Source organism: Carica papaya, chromosome 2 (genome assembly GCF_054855325.1).
Source record: "Carica papaya isolate Zhongbai chromosome 2, ASM5485532v1, whole genome shotgun sequence".
NCBI classification, from domain to species: domain Eukaryota; kingdom Viridiplantae; phylum Streptophyta; class Magnoliopsida; order Brassicales; family Caricaceae; genus Carica; species Carica papaya.
This window is the reverse complement of record NC_142310.1, coordinates 14,152,525-14,158,524: the sequence shown is the minus strand read 5'-3', so window position 1 is coordinate 14,158,524 and position 6,000 is coordinate 14,152,525.

Here is a 6,000-nt window from a genome sequence, read left to right as displayed (position 1 = left end):
TTCGAGTTCGTACCCAACAATAACAACCCCAATAACCAAAAAGAAGATTGCCCAACCCAATAAGTAGCCACCCCAATAAACAAACCCAAGTTGTCCTTCCCCCTGCCCTATCTCCACCTACTAGATAGCCTGCCCGACCTTCCCAATCATGTTAGCATTGTGGTTGCTCACATGGCGATCTACCCTGTCAGCATATCAATCACGTCTACTATCGGTGCGGAAGCACCTAGTATCTTATAAAAGATTGCCCTCAGTGGCCAAAGGACGTGTCAGATCTGTAGTCCAGGGTCGTGTGTACCACCTAGATGAACCTGGTGCCTTCTCCACTCCTGTCCTTATCCAGAGTATGTTTTCTATTCATGATACTTCTGCCAAGACTTTGATCGATACATGTGTTACTTACACTTTTATCTCATGTGCATTCACTTATAAATTTGATATTAGGCCTGAACTTCTAAGAGAAATATTGACTGTAGAGACTCTCTTTAGGGAATTACTAGAAGCTCACTATGTATATAAAAACTATAAGATAAAAGCTTCAGAAATAGAAGTATTTGTAGATTTAATACTCTTAGAATTATTAGGGTTTGACGTTATTCTAGGAATGGATTGGTTAGAAAGATATAGAGCAATTATTGATTGTGAAAGTAAAGTTGTAACATTGCAGTCCTTGTGACAGAAATAAGATCTATTTTTGTTTTCTAACAAATGAATAAACAGGTATATGGATGTTGATCCTATTGTGTATTCCATTCCCATTGTTTGTAACTTTTCAGAAGTTTTTTTCGTCGAACTACCCGGTTTGCCTCCCCATAAGAGAGAGAATTTTCTATCGAAGTACTACCTAAAACCAAATAAATTTTAAAACTTGCCGATCGCATGAGTCGTGCTGAGCTCGCAAAATTAGAAAACTAGTTTTTCGAGCTTCTTGGACAGAAGTTTATTTGCTCTAGTACTCCACTTGGGGCGCTCTGATATTATTTATGAAAAAGAAGGATGGCTCCCTCAGACTGTGTGTGGACTACCAAGAACTCAACCAAGTAACATTAAAGAGTAAGCATCCTCTACCTCGAATCGACGATTTTTTCAACCAATTGTAAGAAGTCACGGTCTTCTTCAAGATCGACCTTATATCAGAATACTACCAACTGAGAGTCAAAGAAGAAGAAGATATTTTAAAAACTATTTTTCGGTCTTCTTCAAGGTGATGTCATTTCGGTTAGCTAATGCTCCTGATGCCTTCATGGAGTTCATGAACAGGGTTTTTCGGCATGCACTGGATCGGTACATCATTGTGTTTATTGATGACATCCTAGTGTTCTCTAAGAGCCCGGAAGAACATGCAGTCCACCTGTCTAAAGTGCTTGGGACACTTTGTCGGAACTAGCTATTTATTAAACTTAGCAAATTCTCCTTCTGGTTAGATTGAGTTTTCTTTCTCAGCCATGTGATTTCAAGTGAAGGAGTGTCTATGGATCTAACCAAGATTGAAACAATGATCAACTTGAATTCGCCCACCAATGTGATTAAGGTACATAGTTTCATTGGCTTAATAGGATACTATTGGTGATTCATCGACGAATTTTCTAAGATTGGTGCTCTGTTGACCCGACTCACTTGAAAGGGCGTACTGTTTATCTAGAATTATGAATGTGGTGAAAATTTTATTGAATTAAAGCATCGTCTTACCTCTGCTCTTGTATTAATCCTCCCTGACAACACTGAAAGATTTCAGGTCTACTGTGATGTATCTCGTATTGGCTTGGGATGTATTTTGATGCAGTATGGTAGAGTGGTCGCTTATGGATCCTAATAGTTGAAATCCCACAAGCGGAACTACCCTACTCACGATCTAAAGTTGGTAGCCATTATCTTTACCTTGAAGATATGGCGTCATTACTTGTGTAACGGCCCCGGAAATATTAAAATGAAATGAGTATTTAAATATATCAAATGCGGAAGCGAGATCAAAATTTCAGTTAACATCCCTTACACGAAAAACCAGAAACGTACTTAAAATATAAAAGATTAAACTACCTAAGAGAGAAACTCAAAAATAAAACTATGAGAATGACTACAGAGTCTCTAGGTATCCCCTTCGTCGTCCTCCTGCGGAACGGGCTCGGGAACCATGTCTTCCTGATCTGAAATGGTTAAATAAGGAGTGAGCTACACTAGCCCAGTAAGAACATCACGATATCTCACCGTCACGGAGGTAAAGGTGGGTAGAAAAACACAAAAAGACCAATGGAGCATAATTTACAATAAACTCGTTTATTAACATGAAAACCTTTACCATCCACTTACCTCGGTAGAATTTATGAAAACAATATAAGAAAAATAATAACATTATCACAATCATGGAATAATATAAGCTGTAAAACATAGCACTTACCACGCCTTTTGTAATTCAATCATTATACAACATATCCTTTTCTCATTTACCAGCCTACTAGTATCCATGGGGGTCCCTAGGGGTCCCGCTACCCGTTAACCTTTAACATTCATAATCAGTTTCCAGGGCCGTCCCCATACCCCGTCCGGTATGGGCGCCAAAACCATAAACCTCATTACCCCGTCCGGTATGAGGGTGAAACGGGCCGTCCCCATACCCCGTCCGGTATGGGCGCCAAAACCATAAGATCTCCATACCCCGTCCGGCATGTGAGACCACAATCCCGGTAGGGTTCCCTACGGACCCGGTCCGTCCACCATCTCCCAGGATATCTAGTCAGGCTGACCCCATCATACAATTATCAGTCTACACAATGTTTCATTTCCCTTTTCCTCAATAAGCATCATCAATTCACATTTAAACAAGCAAATCGTAATTCATGCCGAACAGACAACATACAGTATCAGTTCTTCAGTCATTCAACCCATAATTAATAAAACAGTAATATATGCATTCGAAACTATAAAATGAACACATCAAACCCCATAATGCATTTAAAGCTGTAAAACAGTGTAAAACAGGCCAAATAACAGTAAATCATCAATCACACTAGACTCGGGCTCCATTAGCAACCTTAAGCAATTTCACACATGCGTTAATTCAAGAAATACCGTTTTATCATTTTGAACTTTAATACCGTGATAGGAAATAGGGTGAGGGGTCCTTACTTGTTTTCGGGATCCGAATACGATTCACAGTGCGCCTGCAGGCCGTCCCTAATTTTCCCTGAATTTTTCCCGGGGAACTGAAACACACTAACAGTACCTGCACGTGTTCCAAAAAAATCCAAATTAGGCCCAGGGCCCCTTTCGGACCAAATCGCAACTCCGGCACGGCGGCTCCACCGTGCTCCGGCGACGGCGCCGCCGCTGGCGGCGGCGAGTCGCCTCGGGTTGGCTGTTTTCGGCCGTTTTCGGCCGAATTCGGCCACACTCGCATTGGTCCTTGTTAGAAAACAACCCTAGGGCCCTCGGGGGGCCAAAAAATTACGGAAAAACGGAGCTTACCGGCGGCGGCGCTCTCGGGTGCAGCGGCTCTCCGGCGAGGTTCGTGTTTTGGTGATTCGGCTCCGGTCAACCTGTAGAGAAAAGAATGGTGATCACGGTGATATAAAAATTGCATCGAACGGAGGCCGGGAAGGGCCTCGTCGGAGGCAAAAACCGAGAGGGGGCGCGGCGGCGCTGCTGGGCTTCGGCCGCGTATTCCGGCCGTTTGGCCGGGATTTCGGCCTCGATTTGGCCATAGGAGGAATCAGCGGGGAAAAACGAGTCGGGGGTATGAAATTTACCTCGATCGGCGGTCGGAAATTTCCCCGGTGCGGCGGCGAGTGGCGGCGGGTGGCGGCGGTCGGCCTCTGGTTCGTCTTCTCCGGCGAGCGGCTGGCGGCTAGGGTTTTTGGTCTGGTGTGGGGGTTCTATTTATAACTCCTTGCCTTTTGATCGCAGCCGTTCATTTCGTTTTAATCTGGGCCGTTCGTTTTTGATTGAATCTGGGCCGTCCGATCGCGCGATTGATCTGGGCCGTCGGATCGCACCCACGCGGATCGCCAACGTGGCTCCTTTCGGAGTGACGCGATCTTGCCACGTGGCAGGCCCTGGTTGGCCGGGACTGCTGACCGGGCCTGCTGACGTGGCCCCCCCCCTTTTTTTTTTTTTTTTTTTTTTTTTTTTTTTTCCTCCTCCTTTCCGGGTGCTACAACTTGTTTGGTCAGACCTTTGCAATTTACACTAACCACAAAAGTTTAAAATATATTTTCTCGCAGGGAGAGTTAAATATGAGAGAGAGACGCTGGATGGATCTCCTAAAAAACTATGACTACAAGATCATCTACCTTCCTGGTAAAGGAAATGTGGTCACTAATACACTAAACTTAAAGGAGTCCGTGGTGTTGGCCCAAACCATGGCCTCTAGTTGGAAGTTAGTAGAAGTTATGCAGTCACTCTACCTTAGTTATTATGGCAATGGTACCTAATTTGCTCAGATCCGAGCCTTACCTGATCTTTTCATGAAGATTTAGGAAGCTCAATCCATAGACCAGGAAATCACCAAGAATTTGAATAAGTTCTCTTTTAACGAATTTTCTGATATCAGGATCTCAAACGATGGGTTGTTTAGATTTCAGGACCAAAATTGGGTTCTTGTCGCTGTCAGGAAGAATATTCTCAAGGCTGACCATGCCTCCAAAGTATCCATCCATCCTGAGAGTACCAAGATGTGCCGGGACCTGGAGCACCAACACTGGTGGCTGGGACATTGTCAACTATGTCTCCAGATGCTTTACTTGCCAGAGAAACACTAGAGACCCAGCGGTTTGTTACAGGACATCCCAATTTCGAAATGAAAATAGGAGCATATAATCACGGATTATGTCACCAGACTACCCATGACTTGTTCTAGTTGTAATGCTATTTGGGTCATCATTGACAGACTAACCAAGACTGCTCATTTCTTGCCCATCAGGACTGCTAACTCCACTAGTAAATTAGCCCGCCTTTATGACAATAAAATTTTTCAACTCCATGGTGTCCCTTCATCCATTGTGTTTGATCGAGATCCTCAATTCACCTCTCACTTTTGGGGCAACTTTCAAAAAGCTCTTGGGTCTAGATTGTACTTCAGCACTGCATATCATCCCCAAACTGATGGTCAGTCAGAAAATACTATCCATATATTAGAAGACATATTATGTGTTTGCGTCATCGACTTTAGTGATAACTGGTATGAGTATCTTCCCCTGTGTGAATTTTCTTATAATAACAGTTATCATTCCATCATTGGCATGGCCCAGTATGAAACCCTGTATGGTAGGCCCTCTCGTTCTCCTACTTATTGGAGCGAATTGGAAATCGATGTCATTTGAGACCAAACTTCATCCAGGAGACTATTGAAAAGGTCGCGATTATCCATAAGAACTTGGTTATCGCCTAGAGCTGCCAGAAGAGTTATAGTGATAATCGTAGGAGACCCATGAATTTCGTCGTTAGAGACCAATTCTTCCTTAAGATTTTTCACTATAAGGAAAAAATGCGGTTTGGGAAAAGAGAAAAGTTGAGCCCTTATTATGTGGGACTTTTTCATATCGTAAAGCGCATTAGACCTGTAGCATACCGCCTTACTCTGCCTTAAGAGTTTGTGTTCTATATGATGTTTTTCATGTCTCTGTGTTCAAAAAGTACCATCCTGACCTTTCTCATATCATTCCTCAGAATGAGACACAAATACAAGTCGATATGACTTACGAGGAACTCTCTGTTGAGATTCTTGGATAGACCGACAAAGTCTTATGCAACAAGACGATCCCCATGGTGAAGGTGCAATGGCAGCACCATACTTTGAAAGAGGCGACGTGGGAGTTGGAAAGCAAGATGAGGAAAAAGTTCCCGGACCTATTTGAGACAAATTTAGGGGACAAATTTTTTTTTTGGGGGGGTGGGGAGGGGGGAGGGGATATAACACTCTGTTCACCATCGCACTAAATTGTATTTGGAAAACCCCCTACTTATTCGAGCCTTAAGGCCACCTTAACTCACTTAAATTATTTCGCA